The sequence below is a fragment of the Heterodontus francisci genome, chromosome 3 (assembly GCF_036365525.1).
Source record: "Heterodontus francisci isolate sHetFra1 chromosome 3, sHetFra1.hap1, whole genome shotgun sequence".
In the NCBI taxonomy this organism is placed as follows: domain Eukaryota; kingdom Metazoa; phylum Chordata; class Chondrichthyes; order Heterodontiformes; family Heterodontidae; genus Heterodontus; species Heterodontus francisci.
Genome location: NC_090373.1, coordinates 196384481 through 196403709, shown reverse-complemented (window position 1 = coordinate 196403709; position 19229 = coordinate 196384481). Strand labels below are relative to the sequence as shown.

The window sequence follows — 19229 nt, the reverse complement described above, 5'->3', positions numbered from 1 at the left end:
AGGGTTAGTGCTGTGCATTTCTAAATGGTTAGGGTCAGTGCTGCTCCCCATTCCTATAGGGTAAGGGTCAGTGCTGTGCATTTCTAAATGGTTTGGGTCAGTGCTTCCCATTCCTATAGGGTTGGGGTTAGTGCTGTGCATTTCTAAATGGTTAGGGTCAGTGCTCCCCATTCCTATAGGGTTAGGGTTAGTGCTGTGCATTTCTAAATGGTTAGGGTCAGTGCTGCTCCCCATTCCTATAGGGTTAGGGTCAGTGCTGCTCCCCATTCCTATCGGGTTAGGGTCAGTGCTGTGCATTTCTAAATGGTTAGGGTCAGTGCTCCCCATTCCTATAGGGTTAGGGTCAGTGCTGCTCCCCATTCCTATAGGGTTAGGGTTAGTGCTGTGAATTTCTAAATGGTTAGGGTCAGTGCTGCTCCCCATTCCTATAGGGTTAGGGTCAGTGTTGCTCCCCATTCCTATAGGGTTGGGTCAGTGCTGTGAATTTCTAAATGGTTAGGGTCAGTGCTGCTCCCCATTCCTATAGGGTAAGGGTCAGTGCTGTGCATTTCTAAATGGTTTGGGTCAGTGCTTCCCATTCCTATAGGGTTAGGGCCAGTGCTGCTCCCCATTCCTATAGGGTTAGGGTCAGTGCTGTGAATTTCTAAATGGTTAGGGTCAGTGCTCCCCATTCCTATAGAGTTAGGGTCAGTGCTGTGCATTTCTAAATGGTTAGGGTCAGTGCTCCCCATTCCTATAGGGTTAGGGTCAGTGCTGTGCATTTCTAAATGGTTAGGGTCAGTGCTCTCATTCCTATAGGGTTAGGGTCAGTGCTGTGCATTTCTAAATAGTTAGGGTCAGTGCTCCCCATTCCTATAAGGTTAGGGTCAGTGCTGTGCATTTCTAAATGGTTAGGGTCAGTGCTCCCCATTCCTATAGGGTTAGGGTTAGTGCTGTGAATTTCTAAATGGTTAGGGTCAGTGCTCCCCATTCCTATAGGGTTAGGGTCAGTGCTCCCCATTCCTACAGGGTTAGGGTCAGTGCTGTGAATTTCTGAATGGTTCGGGTCAGTGCTCCCCATTCCTATAGGGTTAGGGTCAGTGCTGTGCATTTCTAAATGGTTAGGGTCAGTGCTCCCCATTCCTATAGGGTTAGGGTTAGTGCTGTGCATTTCTAAATGGTTAGGGTCAGTGCTCCCCATTCCTATAGGGTTGGGGTCAGTGCTGTGCATTTCTAAATGGTTAGGGTCAGTGCTGCTCCCCATTCCTATAGGGTTAAGGTCAGTGCTGTGAATTTCTAAATGGTTAGGGTCAGTGCTCCCCATTCCTATAGGGTTGGGGTCAGTGCTGTGCATTTCTAAATGGTTAGGGTCAGTGCTGCTCCCCATTCCTATAGGGTTAGGGTTAGTGCTGTGCATTTCTAAATGGTTAGGGTCAGTGCTCCCCATTCCTATAGGGTTGGGGTCAGTGCTGTGCATTTCTAAATGGTTAGGGTCAGTGCTGCTCCCCATTCCTATAGGGTTAAGGTCAGTGCTGTGAATTTCTAAATGGTTAGGGTCAGTGCTCCCCATTCCTATAGGGTTGGGGTCAGTGCTGTGCATTTCTAAATGGTTAGGGTCAGTGCTGCTCCCCATTCCTATAGGGTTAGGGTCAGTGCTGTGAATTTCTAAATGGTTAGGGTCAGTGCTGCTCCCCATTCCTATAGGGTTAGGGTCAGTGCTGCTCCCCATTTCTAAATGGTTAGGGTCAGTGCTGCTCCCCATTCCTAACGGGTTAGGGTCAGTGCTGTGCATTTCTAAATGGTTAGGGTCAGTGCTCCCCATTCCTATAGGGTTAGGGTCAGTGCTGCTCCCCATTCCTATAGGGTTAGGGTTAGTGCTGTGCATTTCTAAATGGTTAGGGTCAGTGCTGCTCCCCATTCCTACAGGGTTAGGGTCAGTGCTGTGAATTTCTAAATGGTTAGGGTCAGTGCTGCTCCCCATTCCTATAGGGTTAGGGTCAGTGCTGCTCCCCATTCCTACAGGGTTAGGGTCAGTGCTGTGAATTTCTAAATGGTTAGGGTCAGTGCTGCTCCCCATTCCTATAGGGTTAGGGTCAGTGCTGCTCCCCATTCCTATCGGGTTAGGGTCAGTGCTGTGCATTTCTAAATGGTTAGGGTCAGTGCTGCTCCCCATTCCTATAGGGTTAGGGTCAGTGCTGCTCCCCATTCCTATAGGGTTAGGGTCAGTGCTGTGCATTTCTAAGTGGTTCGGGTCAGTGCTGCTCCCCATTCCTATAGGGTTAGGGTTAATGCTGTGAATTTCTAAATGGTTAGGGTCAGTGCTGCTCCCCATTCCTATAGGGTTAGGGTCAGTGCTGTGCATTTCTAAATGGTTAGGGTCAGTGCTGCTCCCCATTCCTATCGGGTTAGGGTTAATGCTGTGAATTTCTAAATGGTTAGGGTCAGTGCTGCTCCCCATTCCTATAGGGTTAGGGTCAGTGCTGCTCCCCATTCCTATAGGGTTAGGGTTAATGCTGTGAATTTCTAAATGGTTAGGGTCAGGGCTGCTCCCCATTCCTATAGGGTTAGGGTCAGTGCTGCTCCCCATTCCTATAGGGTTAGGGTCAGTGCTGTGCATTTCTAAATGGTTAGGGTCAGTGCTGCTCCCCATTCCTATAGGGTTAGGGTCAGTGCTGCTCCCCATTCCTATAGGGTTAGGGTCAGTGCTGTGCATTTCTAAGTGGTTCGGGTCAGTGCTCTCATTCCTATAGGGTTAGGGTCAGTGCTGTGCATTTCTAAATGGTTAGGGTCAGTGCTCTCATTCCTATAGGGTTAGGGTCAGTGCTGTGCATTTCTAAATGGTTAGGGTCAGTGCTCCCCATTCCTATAGGGTTAGGGTCAGTGCTGTGCATTTCTAAATGGTTAGGGTCAGTGCTCTCATTCCTATAGGGTTAGGGTCAGTGCTGTGCATTTCTAAATGGTTAGGGTCAGTGCTGCTCATTCCTATAGGGTTAGGGTCAGTGCTGTGCATTTCTAAATGGTTATGGTCAGTGCTCTCATTCCTATAGGGTTAGGGTCAGTGCTGCTCATTCCTATAGGGTTAGGGTCAGTGCTGTGCATTTCTAAATGGTTAGGGTCAGTGCTGCTCATTCCTATAGGGTTAGGGTCAGTGCTGTGCATTTCTAAATGGTTATGGTCAGTGCTCTCATTCCTATAGGGTTAGGGTCAGTGCTGTGAATTTCTAAATGGTTAGGGTCAGTGCTGCCCATCCTATAGGTTTAGGGTCAATTCTCTCCATTGCTATAGGGTTAGGGTCAGAATGCTGTCTGTTCCTATAAGTTTAGGATCAGTACTGCCCCATCCTATAGGGTTAGGGTCAGGACTGTCCATTCCTGTAGGGTTAGGGCCAGGGCTGGCATTCCTATAGGGCTAGGGTCAGCCTGCTGCCCATTCCTATTGGGTTAGGGTCAGTGCTGCCCATTCCTATAGTGTTAGGGTCTGAGTACAGACCATTTCTATAGGGCTAGGGACAGTACTGTCCATTGCTATAGGTTTAGGACCAGTGCTGGCATTCATATAGAGTTAGGGTCAGCTTGCTTTACATTTCTATATGGTTAGGTTCAGTGCTGCTCATTCCTATAGGGTTAGGGTCAGTGCTGTGAATTTCTAAATGGTTAGGGTCAGTGCTGCCCATCCTATAGGTTTAGGGTCAATTCTCTCCATTGCTATAGGGTTAGGGTCAGCTTGCTTTACATTTCTATATGGTTAGGTTCAGTGCTGACCATTCCCAGAGGGTTAAACATACGAACATAGAAAAATAGGAGTAGGCCATTCAGCCCTTCGAGCTTGCACCACCATTCAATACGATCATGGCTGATCATCCAAACTCAGTACCCTGTTCTCGCTTTCTCCCCATATCCCTTGATCCCTTTAGCCCTAAGAACTATATCTAACTCTTTCTTGAATATATTTAATGATTTGGCCTTAACTGCTTTCTGTGGTAGAGAATTCCACAGGTTCACTACTCTTGGTGAAGAAATCCCTCCTCATCTCAGTCCTAAATGGCTTACCCCTCATCCTTAGACTGTGACCCCTGGTCCTGGACTCCCCCGCTATTGGGAACATCCTTCCTGCATCTTGTCTGTCCAGTCCTGTTAGAATTTTGTAGGTTTCTATGAGATCCCCTCTCATTCTTCTAAACTCTAGCGAATACAAGCCTAATCGACCCAATCTCTCTTCATACGTCAGTCCTGCCATCCCAGGAATCAGTCTGGTGAATCTTCGCTGCGCTCCCTCCATAGCAAGAACATCCTTCCTCAAATAAGGAGACCAAAACTGTACACAATACTCCAGATATGGTCTCACCAAGGCCTTGTATAATTGCAGCAAGACATTTTTCTCCTGTACTCGAATCCTCTCGCTATGACGGCCAACACACCATTTGCCTACTGAACTGCCTGCTGCACCTGCATGCTTACTTTCAGCGACTGGTGCACAAAGACACCCAGGTCTCGCTGTACCTCCCCCTTTCCCAATCTATCGCCGTTCAGATAATAACCTGCCTCTCTGTTTTTGCCACCAAAGTGGATAACCTCACATTTATCCACATTATACTGCATCTGCCATATATTTGCCCACTCACTCAAACCTGTCCAAATCACACTGGAGCTTCTCTGCATCCTCCTCACAGCTCACACTCCCACCCAGCTTTGAGTCGTCTGCAAATTTGGATATATTACATTTAATTCCCTCATCTATATCATTAATATATATTGTGAATAGCTGGGGTCCTAGCACTGATCCCTGCGGTACCCCACTAGTCACTGCCTGCCACTTGGAAAAAGACCCGTTTCTTCCTACTCTTTGTTTCCTGTCTGTCAAACAGTTTTCTATCCATGTCAGTCCCAATCCCATGTGCTTTAATTTTGCATGCTAATCTCTTATGTGGGACCTTATCGAAAGCCTTCTGAAAGTCCAAATACACCTCATCCACTGGTTCTCCCTTATCTATTTTACTAGTTACATCCTCAAAAAATTCCAGTAGATTTGTCAAGCATGATTCCCCTTTTGTAAATCCATGTTGACTTTGTCCGATCCTGTCATTGTTTTCCACTGCTCTGCTATTACATCTTTTATAATGGACTCTAGCATTTTCCCCACTACTGATGTCAGGCTAACCGGTCTATAACTCCTTGTTTTCTCTCTACCTCCTTTTTTAAATAGTGGGGTTACATTAGCTACCCTCGAATCATTGGAACTGTTCCAGAGTCTATAGAATTTTGAAAAATGACCAGCAATGCATCTACTATTTCTAGGGCCACTTCCTTAAGTACTCTGGGATGTAGATTATCAGGCCTTGGGGATTTATCGGCCTTCAATCCCATCAATTTCCCTAACACCATTTTCCTACTAATACTGATTTCAAACAGTTCCTCATTCTCACTAGACTCTATGTTCCCCAAAATTTCTGGGAGGTAATTTGTGTCCTCCTCTGTGAAGGCAGAACCAAATTATGTATTTAATTGGTCTGCCATTTCTTTGTTCCCCAATATAAATTCCCTCATTTCTGTCTGTAAGGCCAGTACTTGCCATTCCTATATGGTTAGAGTCAGTACTCTCCATTGCTTTAGGGTTAGGGTCAGAGTGCTGTCCATTGCTTTAGGGTGAGGGCCAGTGCTGTCTATTCCTATAGGGTTAGGGTCAGTACTGTGAATTCCTATAGGATTAGGTTTAATACTGCCCATTCCTTCAGGGTTAATGTCAGTGCTGCCCATTACTATAGAGGTAGGGTCAGTACTGCCCATTCCTAGAGGGGTAGGGTCAGTACTGCCCATTCCTAGAGGGGTAGGGTCAGTACTGTCCATTTCTTTAGGGTTAAGGTTAGACTGTCCATTTCTATACCATTAGGATTAATGCTGTCCATTCCTATAGGGTTAAGGTCTGTGCTGCCCATTCCTTTTATGAGTTAGGGTCAGTGTACTGTCCATTCCTATAGAGTTAGCACCAGTACTGTCCATTGCTATATGGTTAAAGTTAGTGCTGTCCATTCCTATAGGATTAGGGGCAATGATGTCCATTTATATAGCGTTAGGGGCAGTGCTGCCCATTCCTATAGGTTTACGGTCAATTCACTCCATTGCTATAGGGTTCGGGTCAGAGTGCTGTCCGTTCCTATAAAGTTAGGATCTGTACTGCCCAAACCTATAGGGTTTGGGTCAGGACTGTCCATTCCTATAGGGTTAGGGTCAGTACTGCCCATTCCTGTAGGGTTAGGGTCAGGGTTGGCATTCCGATAGGGCTAGGGTCAGCCTGCTGCCCGTTCCTATAGGGCTAGGGTCAGTGCTGTCCATTCTTATACGGTTAGCATCAGTGCTGCCCATTCCTTTTGGGTTAGGGTTTGATTAGGGACCATTTCTATAGAGCTAGGGTCAGCATGCTGCACATTTTTTTTTTAGAACATTACAGCGCAGTACAGGCCCTTCGGCCCTCGATGTTGCGCCGACCTGTGAAACCATCTGACCTACACTATTCCATTTTCATCCATATGTCTATCCAATGACCACTTAAATGCCCTTAAAGTTGGCGAGTCTACTACTGTTGCAGGCAGGGCGTTCCACGCCCCTACTACTCTCTGAGTAAAGAAACTACCTCTAACATCTGTCCTATATCTATCACCCCTCAACTTAAAGCTATGTCCCCTCGTGTTTGCCATCACCATCCGAGGAAAAAGACTCTCACTATCCACCCTATCTAACCCTCTGATTATCTTATATGTCTCCATATTTCTATATGGTTAGGTTCAGTGCTGACCGTTCCCACAGGGTTAGGGCCAGTACTTGCCATTCCTATAGGGTTAGGCTCAGTGCTATCCATTCCTATAAGGTTAGGGTCAGTGCTGCCCATTCCTATAGGGTTAGGGTCAGTGTACTGTCCATTCCTATAGAGTTAGCACCAGTACTGTCTATTGCTATATGTTTTTTTTTTATTCATTCATGGGATGTGGGCGTCACTGGCTGGGCCAGCATTGATTGCCCATCCCTAATTGCCCTTGAGAAGGTGGTGGTGAGCTGCCTTCTTGAACCACTGCAGTCCATGTGAGGTAGGTACACCCACAGTGCTGTTAGAAAGGGAGTTCCAGGATTTTGACCCAGCGACAGTGAAGGAACAGCGATATAGTTCCAAGTCAGGATGGTGTGTGACTTGGAGGGGAACTTGCAGGTGGTGGTGTTCCCATGTATTTGCTGCCCTTGTCCTTCTAGTTGGTAGAGGTCGCGGGTTTGGAAGGTGCTGTCTAACGAGCCTTGGTGCATTGCTGCAGTGCATCTTGTAGATGGTACACACTGCCGCCACTGTGCGTCGGTGGTGGAGGGAGTGAATGTTTGTAGATGGGGTGCCAATCAAGCGGGCTGCTTTGTCCTGGATGGTGTCGAGCTTCTTGAGTGTTGTTGGAGCTGCACCCATCCAGGCAAGTGGAGAGTATTCCATCACACTCCTGACTAGTGCCTTGTAGATGATGAACAGGCTTTGGGGAGTAAGGAGGTGAGTTACTCGTCTCAGAATTCCTAGCCTCTGACCTGCTCTTGTAGCCATGGTACTTATATGGCTACTCCAGTTCAGTTTCTGGTCAATGGCAGACCCTAGGATGTTGATGTTAAAGTTACTGCTGTCCATTCCGATAGGGTTAGGGGGAGTGAGGTCCATTTATATAGCATTAGGGTCAGTGTTGTTCATTCCGGAGGGTTAGGAACAGTTCCGGCATTCCTATAGGGCTAGGGTCAGTGCTGTCCATTCCTATAGGGTTAGGGCCAACATGCTGCCCATTCCAATAGGGTTAAGGTCAGTGCTGCCCATTCCTATAGGGTTAGGGTCAGTGCTGGCCATTCCTATAGGGTTAGGGTCAGTGCTGGCCATTCCTACAGGGATAGGGTTAGTATAGTGCATTTCTACAGGGTTAGGGTCAGTATAATCCATTCCTATAGTGTTAGGGTCAGGGTACTGTCCATTCCTATAGGGTATGGGGAAGTGCTGCCTATTGCTATAGGGCGAGAGTCAGTACCACCCATTCCTATAGGGTTAGAGTCAGTGGGGTCCATTCCTGTGGGGTTGGGGTCAATGCTGCCCACCATTATGCCACCATTACTTTGGTGTAAAGCAAACCATGAGTTAATGCCAGGCAATCTCTGTAAAGTGCATTGTGTACCTTTGAGTGAAGATAAATACATGCCTTCCATACCGAATAAACAGTACGAACCCTGAGAAAATACGTCAATTCTATTATGTTATCCGTTTGGGCTCTGTGTTTCATCGAGAACTTTCAGTACGTTCAGGTAATCACAGCTCTGCCCATCTTTGATTCCTAAATGTTTTACATTTTACATTGCATCCATGAAGTAAAGTTTTGTGTAATTATGGGATATCTAACTGCCATGGTGGCTGCACATTAGGTGAATTCCTGATTGAGGTGGGGGTAGAGCAATTCAGACTTCGGGCTGGACTAGAATTCTTGTAACGTTTTCTTTCACTTCCCATGTTTTTCTTTCCCGCAATTTCTCACCCAGGGGAATAGCTCTAGAGACAGACAGCCTCAGCCTACTTTGATGCCCATTTTCATTGTGGGACTGCCTGGACAATATGCATCAGCTAGCTATTTGACTATGAAGGGTATCACAGCTGAGTAGGAACCATACTCATCCAATGTCCATATACACACAGATACAGTTTGCAGCAGAAGTCACGTGTTAGCAATCGGAAGTAGCAATCCTGGCTGAAGCTCCTCCCTTCCCTCACCCATTAGCAGTGCCCTAAGATCAGCTCAGCTGAGACCAGAGAATCGTATCTTGAACCTTCCTGGTCTATGAGTTTGAAGCGTACCTCAAAATTCCACTGAGAAAACCATCCCAGTTGATGGTCCTAAAGAACATTTTTCATCTGCCTTGCACTATGCAGTAGTGGAGCTTGTCTGGCTTCCTCAACCAAATCTCGACTTGCCACAATACAAGGGAGGAATTCATCGGAAAAAAATTGTTCTCATTTTTTTTTAACCATTCCTGAAGGGCTCCAGTTTTTGCTAAGATACAGTTTATTGATGCCCTCTGGCCCCTGTTATCAAAGAACAAAGAACAGTACAGCACAGGAACAGGCCATTCGGCCCTCCAAGCCTGCGCCGATTGTGATGCCTGTCTAAACTAAAACCTTCTGCACTTCCGGGGACCGTATCCCTCTACTCCCATCCTATTCATGTATTTGTCAAGATGCCTCTTAAACGTCGTTATTATACCTGCTTCCACCACCTTCCCCAGCAGCAAGTTCCAGGCACTCACCACCCTCTGTGTAAAGAACTTGCCTCGCACATCCCCTCTAAACTTTGCCCCTCTCACCTTAAACCTATGTCTCCTAGTAACTGACTCTTCCACGCTGGGAAAAAGCTTCTGATTATCCAATCTGTCCATGCCGCTCAGAACTTTGTAAACCTCTATCATGTCGCCCCTCCACCTCCGTCGTTCCAGTGAAAACAATCCGTGTTTATCCAACCTCTCCTCATAGCTAATGCCCTCCAGACCAGGCAACATCCTGGTAAACCTCTTCTGTACCCTCTCCAAAGCCTCCACGTCCTTCTGGCAGTGTGGCGACCAGAATTGCACGCAGTATTCTAAGTGTGGCCTAACTAAAGGTCTGTACAGCTGCAGCATGACTTGCCAATTTTTATACGCTGTGCCCCGACCGATGAAGGCAAGCATGCCGTATGCCTTCTTGACTACCTTATCCACCTGCGTATCCACTTTCAGTGACCCGTGGACCTGTATGCCCAGATCTCTCTGCCTGTCAATACTCCTAAGGGTTCTGCCATTTACTGTCTACTTCCCACCTGTATTAGATCTTCCAAAATGCATTACCTCACATTTGTCCGGATTAAACTCCATCTGCCATTTCTTCGCCCAAGTCTCCAACCGATCTATATCCTGCTGTATCCTCTGACAATCCTCTTCACTATCCGCAACTCCACCAACCTTTGTGTCGTCCGCAAACTGACTAATCAGACCAGCTACATTTTCCTCCAAATCATTTATATATACTACAAACAGCAAAGGTCCCAGCACTGATCCCTGCGGAACACCACTAGTCACATCCCTCCATTCAGAAAAACACCCATCCACTGCTACCCTCTGTCTTCTATGACCGAGCCAGTTCTGTATCCATCTTGCCAGCTCACCTCTGATCCCGTGTGACTTCACCTTTTGTACCAGTCTCCCTTGAGGGACCTTGTCAAAGGCTTTACTGAAGTCCAGATAGACAACATCCACTGCCCTTCCCTCATCAATCATCTGCGTCACTTCCTCAAAAAACTCAATCAAGTTAGTGAGACACGACCTCCCCTTCACAAAACCATGCTGCCTCTCGCTAATAAGGGTTACTAAAAAATAATGAAAAGAGCAAAGGTAAATTATGAAAGAAAACTAGTGCAAAATATAAAAACGGATAGCAAAAACTTCTATAAGTATATAAAAGGGAAGAGAGTAACTACAGTGAATGTTGGTCCTTTGGAGGATGTGACTGGGGAGTTAATAGAGGGGAGCACAGAAATGGCGAAGACCCTAAATCAGTACTTTGCCTCAGTTTTCGCGGTGGAGGACACTAGTACCATCCCAGTAGTAACAGGTAATGCAGAGGTTATAGAGAGGGAGGAACTTAGAACAATCATCACTCGGGAAAAAGTACTGAGCAAACTATCGGGATTGAAGGCAGACAAGTCCCCAGGGCCTGATGGCCTACATTCTAGGGTCTTAAAGGAAGTGGCAGCAGAGATAGTGGATCCATTAGTTATAATATTCCAAACTTCCCTGGATGCGGGAAAGGTTCCAGTGGATTGGAAAAAAGGGAGGGAGGCAGAAAGTAGGAAACTATATACCAGTTAGTTTAACATCTGTCATTGGGAAATTGTTAGAATCCATTATTAAGGAAGTAATAACAGGACATTTAGAAAGTCAAAACGCAATCCATCAGAGTCAGCATGGCTTTATGAAGGGTAAATTGTGTTTGACTAATTTGATAGAGTTCTTCGAAGCTGTAACAAGCAAAGTGGATAATGGGAATCCTGTAGATGTAGTATATCTGGACGTACAGAAGGGATTTGATGAGGCGCCGCACAAAAGGTTAATACACAAGGTAAGATCACATGGGGTTAGGGGCAATTTATTAGCTTGGATGGAGGATTGACTAATCAACAGAAAACAGAGAGTCGGGATAAATGGGTCCTTTTCAGGTTGGCAAGATGTAACTAGTGGGGTGCCATAGGATTTGGTCCTCGGGCCCAAATATTTACAATCTATATTGTAGGGGGTAGAAGGTACTATAGCCAAATTTGCAGATGGCACTAAAATGGGTGGGATAGTAAGTTGCAATAAAGAAATAAGAAATTTAAAAATGGATATGGATAGGTTAGGTGAATGGGCCAAAATTTGGCAGATGGAGTTTAACATGGATAAGTGTGAGGTTATCCATTTTGGTCGGAAGAATAGAAAGGCAAATTATTATCTAAATGGAGAGAAACTTCAGAGTGCTTCAGTGCAGAGGGATCTGGGTGTCCTCGTGCATGAATCACAGAAAACTAGTATACAGGTACAGCAGGTAATAAGGAAGGCAAATGGAATTTGCAGGTGGATAAGGTAGTCAAGGAGGCATACGGCATGCTTGCCTTCATTGGTCGGGGCATAGAGTATAAAAATTGGCAAGTCATGCTGCAGCTGTACAAAACTTTAGTTAGGCCACACTTAGAATATTGCGTGCAATTCTGGTCGCCACACTACCAGAAGGACGTGGAGGCTTTGGAGAGGGTACAGAAGAAGTTTACCAGGATGTTGTCTGGTCTGGAGGGCATTAGCTATGAGGAGAGGTTGGATAAACACGGATTGTTTTCACTGGAATGACGGAGGTGGAGGGGCGACATGATAGAGGTTTACAAAGTTATGAGCGGCATGGACAGAGTGGATAGTCAGAAGCTTTTTCCCGGGGTGGAAGAGTCAGTTACCAGGGAACATAGGTTTAAGGTGAGAGGGGCAAAGTTTAGAGGGGATGTGCGAGGCAAGTTCTTTACATAGAGGGTGGTGAGTGCCTGGATCTTGCTGCCGGGGAGGTGGTGGAAGCAGGTACGATAACGACGTTTAAGAGGCATCTTGACAAATACATGAATAGGTTGGGAATAGAGGGATACGGTCCCCGGAAGTGCAGAAGGTTTTAATTTAGGCAGGTATCAAGATCAGCGCAGGCTTGGAGGGCCAAATCGCCTGTTCCTGTGCTGTACTGTTCTTTGTTCTTTGTTCTTGTTCTTTGAAGTGAGAGGGACCGATGGTGAGGTTTTGCTTCAAAGGAACTTTCCCAACGCCAACATGGACAGACCATTCCCTTACAGTACATCCATTTCAAACTCCCTGTGCTGGATTTGTAGACACTGCCAGGGGTGGGAACGAAGGTGGGCAGGTGCAGAATTTCACGCTGCCAGCCAGTGTGCAGGTTCCCCGGCTCCATCCCGCCCCTGAACCATTTCCCTGGTGGTGGGGTGATGTGTGGGTGGTAGGATTACCTGATTGCAAGTGGCAGGTATCCAATCCACCTTGTTAATAGCCACTTAAGGCCAATTGTTGGAGGCCAACTGAGATTTTCCATTTGGCCTCCAGGTCCCTGCAGGCAGCAGGAGACAGTGCAACTGCCTGAAGGGGTTTCTCCACCACAGTGATGGCCCGGCTGCTTGATTTGTTTATTATTTTAAATTTTAAAAAGTTGGAGAGAGGTTGATTCCATTTGGAGGGCTCTCTCCTTTACTTCCCTGCCATGACATCCTGCTGCTGCTTCTGAGCTGGAAGACTTCCTATTGCCCTCCTGCTTCAAAAGCCCACCTGCTATCCTTAATTGGATGGTGAGCTCACCCAGTGGGCATTAATTGATCAAGTCGGGGAAAATCACAGTTGAGTGACTGTTCCCCACACAGTGCGGGCTTCGGACCCTCATTTGAGCCTGACTCGGGGATCGGGGGGGAGGAGGGTGGTGGTGGGGGGGAGGTCCTGAAACCTGCAGTGAAAATCCTGACCCCCTCATCACAAAGTCCCCTTTTCTTACGTGACTGAAAGGCCAACAGCAAACTCCTTCACACAACTTTATCCAGCAATTCATCAATAATGCAACAACATCTACTTATATTTATATATCACCTTTATTATAATAAAACATCCCAAGACACTTCACAGGAGCATTATAAAACCAAGTATGGCACCAAGCCACTTAAGAAGACATTAGGTCAGATGACCAAATGCTTGGCGAAAGAGGTAGGTTTTAAGGAGGAAAGCAAGGTGGAGAGACGGAGAGGTATAGGGAGGGTATTGCAGAGCTTAGGGCCTCGGCAGCTGAAAGGCGCGGCCACCAATGGTGGAGTGATTAAAATCGGGGATGCACAAGAGGGCAGCATTAGAGGAGCTCAGATATCTCAGAGGGTTGTGGGACTGGAGCAGATTTCAGAGATGGGGAAGGGCAAGGACATGGAGAGATCTGAAAACAAGGATGAGAATTTTAAAATCAAGACTTGATTGACTGGTCAGCGAGAAGAGGGGTTATAGGGGAATGCCAATTGGTGTGAGTGCAGACATAGGCAGCAGAGTTTTGGATCACCTCAAGTTTACAGAGGGTAGGGAGACCGGGCAGGAGTGCATTGGAGTAGTCAAGTCTAGAGGTAACAAAGGCATGAATGAAGGTTTCAGCAGCAGATGAGCTGAGGCAGAGGCGATGTTATGCAAATGGAAATAGGCAGTCTTAGTGATGGCATGAATATGTGGTTGGAACCTTATCTTGGGGTCAAATATGACACCAAGGATATGAACAGACTGGTTTAATCTCAGATTGATGCCAGGGAGAGGATGGAGTCAGTAGCTAGGGAACAGAGTTTGGAGGGGGGACCAAAAACAATGGCTTCAGTCTTTGCAATATTTAATTGGAGGAAATTTCTGTTCATCCAATGAAAGATGTCAGATAAGCACTCTGATAATTTAGCAACAGTGGAAGAGTTGAGAGAGGTGATGATGAGCTAGAGCTAGGTGTCGTCAGCATACATGTAAATACTGTTCTGAAGAAGGGTCACTGACCTGAAACATTAACTCTGCTTCTCTCTCCACAGATGCTGCCAGACCTGCTGAGTATTTCCAGCATTTCTTGTTTTTATTTCAGATTTCCAGCATCTGCAGTATTTTGCTTCTTTATACTAATACTGTGCTTTTGGATGATGTCACTAAGGGGCAGCAAGTAGATGAGAAATAGGAGGGGGCAAAGGATAGATCCTTGGGGGACACCAGAGGTAACAGTGCAGGAGCAGGAAGAGAAGCCATTGTAAATGATACTCTGTATATGAATACAAAATAGAACAGAACCAATCACCCTTGTGTATCCCCTTAGGGCCTGTCTTGCAGGTGCCGTTGCCTGTACTAGTGCTCCTACTCAGTGTTACACCAGTGGCTGCATTATGGCTGGTGGAAGGCTGTTAACTTTCATGGGGGTAAACTACAGATGACCTTGGAGGATGTCCTCGAGCAGCTCTGCACCTTGGCATGGGTGGCAGCAGTCTGGGCCATCTGGCTAAGAGGCAGTGATGGGAGCATGAATGCTGTATCCTGAGAGAGGACAGCAGGTTCCTGCTCCATGGTGTCACTGTCACGGGACGGCACCTCGGCAATCCTTGTTACTTGCTGGAGCACAGATTGCTGGATTACTGTGACAGCCTGCATGTCCTGTCGAGCATGAGATCCGCAGCCATGATGGCAGCAGTCTGAGACTGTATGCCAGCAGCCAGGGATCTCATGACCTCGTTCTGAGCTTCTACTGCAATACTGGTAGATCAGGAGCACTCTGATTATGCTGCAGTGGAAGCTGAGACAGTGGCCAGCAGACACTCCATCACAGGTCGCTCTGGCAGTGCTGCCATGGAAGTGCCCACCAATTCCACCGTGGAAAGGGGTGAGGTCAAACTCTGCACAATGCCCTGTGTCATTGTGGTACCGGACGTCTCCATGCTCCTCGCCAGTGACTGGAAGCTATCTGGCAGGCCTGCCAATACACCAAGCATCTTGATGTACATGTTCCTTAGTGTTTTCCTATCGTCCACCCCAACATCTGAGTTCCCTGCAATGGAACTGGTGTGCAACCTGTCCCTCTGGGGAGTTGGCACACGAGCTGACCTATCCTCTTGTCATGGCTACAGTCCACTTGTGCCCGGTGACACATCATATGCAAGTCCTGACTCTAAGCCAGCCTCGAAGATACAAGCAGTGCCACAATCTGAACTGGTGGCTGCGAGTGCGAGCTCAAGTGACGGTATGTCTTCCTCAGAGATCTCATTCTGCTCGCCCTACGTCATTAGTCTCCAAGGGCTGAGCAGCCGGCAGTTCTTGGCTATCTGAAAGCACAAAAGCATAAGGGAAGGATAGGGGTGAGGGAAGTTAGGTGGGGAGGAGAGCTGAAGGTTCGTGGTCACTCCATCAGCATTTCTCATTCCATGGCACCTTTTAGGATGAGAGTGAGAAGTTATTGGAAAAGGCGAATAAGGCAGTAACATACCATCATCTTCAATGGCCTCGGCAGCGCTGAGTGCCACTGACTCCTTGTCACTCATGATCCTCAGGACCATCTGTTTGAGGGAGCTGAGGGGATGGATCCTTTTGTGGTCCTTCATACGTCATCTATTCTCCCACCTGCTGTGTGCCACCTTCTCCTGTCAGGGAGAGGGCAGAATGTCAGTGACTGTCAGTGCGTTTGGATAATATGCCTGTCTTGGCTGAATAGCTGTAGGTTTGTAGTGGTGTGTGGGAGAGGTGCAATATAAGGATTTTAGGGGTGAGACCTGAGTGCCAGGAAGTGCTGCTGGGTGAGTGATGGAGATGTGGTGCATTGAGCAGTGTGAGAGGTGTGTGTTGTAGTGATGAGATGTGATTTGCAGTTGTATTCACTCACCTTGACCACCCGATTGAGGCCATTAGACTTTTGTTGCCACTGCTACCATGTTCGTAGTGCCACACTCTGGAATTCACTACCCTTGTCACTCCCTTTGCTGGTTTAGTCTAGAGGGCTTCCTGTCCCCCGCAACCCCCCACCGCCTCTTTCCTGGCCTGGACCTCTCAGTAGAGTGTATCCATAGCAGTGTCAGGAAACCTGGGAGCCCTCCCCTTCCTTAGTGCTGTCATTTTGTTTCCCACATTGGCGAAAAACAATTATCTAGCAATCTGCAGTGCAATGCTGCAACTTCTCTTTTTATAGGGGCTGCGCCTTTAAGTGCCTGTAGTGCGTGGTTTCTGCTTGGCCTCCTGGAGTGTGCGTGAGGATACCTGTACTGAAATGGAGACCGGTGCTGCACTGGAGCCACATGTGGCCACATTGCTATCATATAAATGAGGTGGATCAATGGATTTTGTGTCTTCCCCATCTCCTTTCCAACTGGTGCGAGCACGCTGCAAATTGTAGACCCCTTGCCCAATTATCAGGGCAATTGACTTACACGCTCCCAATGTCCACACATGCATGCTTGCCAGCATTGGATGACGATGGGTTGTGGAAACTTGGCTGATTCCCCACTCCATCCCCACTACATCCCCACTACCACCCCCACTCCATCCCCACTACCAGCCCCACTCCATCCCCACTACATCCCCACTACCACCCCCACTCCATCCCCACTCCATCCCCACTACCAGCTCCACTCTATCCCCACTACCAGCCCCACTCCATCCCCACTACCACCCCCACTACCACCCCCACTCCATCCCCACTCCATCCCCACTCCATCCCCACTCCATCCCCACTCCATCCCCACTCCATCCCCACTCCATCCCCACTCCACCCCCACTCCATCCCCACTCCATCCCCACTACCACCCCCACTACCACCCCCACTACCACCCCCACTACCACCCCCACTCCATCCCCACTCCATCCCCACTCCATCCCCACTACCATCCCCACTCCATCCCCACTCCATCCCCACTCCATCCCCACTACCATCCCCACTACCACCCCCACTACCACCCCCACTACCACCCCCACTACCACCCCCACTACCACCCCCACTACCATCCCCACTACCATCCCCACTACCATCCCCACTACCACCCCCACTACCACCCCCACTACCACCCCCACTACCACCCCCACTACCACCCCCACTCCATCCCCACTACCACCCCCACTCCATCCCCACTACCATCCCCACTACCATCCCCACTACCACCCCCACTCCATCCCACAATCCAAGGAAGCTGAGCTGAAAATGTTTTTCAGGAGGAGGATTTTGTGTCTGTTATGTTACTTGTGTTGTCTCGCTCTACACAGCAGAAGGAGGCCATGACAGGTCTAGATAAGTTAGACAAGGAGAAACTGTTCCCATTAACTAATAGTACAAGTATTAGGGGACACAGATTGAAGGTTTTGGGCAAGAGATTCCAGGGGAATATGAGGAAGAACTTTTATTATGCAGCAAGTGGTAGTGACCTGGAACTCGCTGCCCATAAGGGTGGTGGAAGTGGAGACGATCAATGACTTCAAAAGGAAATTGGATGGCCACTTGAAGGAAATAGACTTTCAGGGCTATGGGGATTGAGTGAGGGAGTGGGAGTGACTGGATAGCTCTGTGGAGAGCTGGCATAGACTCGACAGGCTGAATGGCCTCCTGTGCTGTAAATGACTATGACTCGATGTTCTACCACTGAAGGAGATCATGGCTAAACTGTAACTTAACTCCATCCATCTGAATTGGCTCCATATCTTTTTGTACCCCTGGCTAGCAAAAATCTATCAATTGCAGATTTAAAACTATTAATTGAGCTAGCATCTGCTGCTCTTTGTGGGAGAGTTCCACACTTATATCACCCTTTGCGTGAAAAAGTGTTTCCTAACTTCTTCCCTGAATATAAAAGGATTTCGATGAAAAGTCATCGACCTGAAATGTAACTTCTTTCCTCTCTCCACCGACGCTGCCAGATCTGCTGCGTATTTCCAGCATTTTCTGTTTTTGTTTCACTCCTGAATGGCCCAGCTCTGATTTTAAAATTATGTCCCTTTGTCCTAGACTCTCCCACCAGCAGAAAGTTTCTCTCTTTCTACTCTATTAATACCTTTCAAAATTCTAAAAACCTCAACCAAATCGCTCCTTAACCTATATTCCAAAGAGTACAAGCCTAGTCTAGGTACTCGTTCCACATAATCAAACCCTTGGAGTCCTGTGTTGCACTCCTTCCCAAGTCAATGTTTCCTTTCTAAGATGTGGTGCCCAAACTATTCAGAGTGCTTCAGAAGTGGTCTAATCAGGGATTTGTATAGCTGTAGCAAAACTTCCGCCCCTTTATATTCTAGCCCTCTAGTTATAAAGGTTAACATTACATTTGTCATTTTTCATTAATTTTGTACCTGACTACTATATTTTAGTATAATAAAAACAAGAAATGCTGGAAATACTCAGCAGGTCTGACAGCATCTGTGGAGAGAGAAGCAGAGTTAATGTTTCAGGTCAGTGACTCTTCATCAGAACTGACAAATATTGGAAATGTAATAGGTTTTAAGCAAGTAAAGTGGGGTTGGGCAAAAGATAACAAAAGAGGTGTTGATAGGACAAGGTCACAGAGAATAACTGGCCAGAAGGTCATGGAGCAAAGGCAAATGGTATGTTAATGGTGTGGTGAAAGGCAAACATTAGTGCAGAGAAGGTGTTAATGGACAGAAAACTGAACAGCCTGGCCCCAAGTACAAGCATGAAAAAAACAATGGGTAGGCACAGTAGAAACAAATTAAACAAACAAAAATAAAATAAACAAAGAAAAAAAAACTGAAAATAAAAAGGGGGGCCCGTCATGCTCTGAACTTATTGAACTCAATGTTCAGTCCAGCAGGCTGTAGTGTGCCTAATCGGTAAATGAGGTGTTGTTCCTCGAGCTTGTGTTGATGTTCACTGGAACACTGCAGCAGTCCCAGGACAGAGATGTGAGCATGAGAGCAGAGGGTAAATTTGAAATGGCCAGCAACCGGAAGCTTGGGATCATGCTTTCGGACTGAGCGGAGGTGGTCCGCAAAGCGGTCACCCAGTCTGCGTTTGGTCTCCCCAATGTAGAGGAGAACACATTGTGAGCAGCAAATACAGTATACTAAACTGAAAGAAGTACAAGTAAATCACTGCTCCACCTGAAAGGAGTGTTTGGGGCCTTGGATAGTGAGGAGAGAGGAGGTAAATGCGCAGGAATTACACCTCCTGCAATT

The 19229-nt window shown here is 47.2% G+C and overlaps 1 pseudogene; it reads left to right on the top strand.

Annotated features, from left to right (window-relative positions):
* The window catches only part of LOC137367176 (protein FAM177B-like), an 89225-nt pseudogene that overhangs the window by 9002 nt on the left and 60994 nt on the right, over positions 1–19229 (top strand).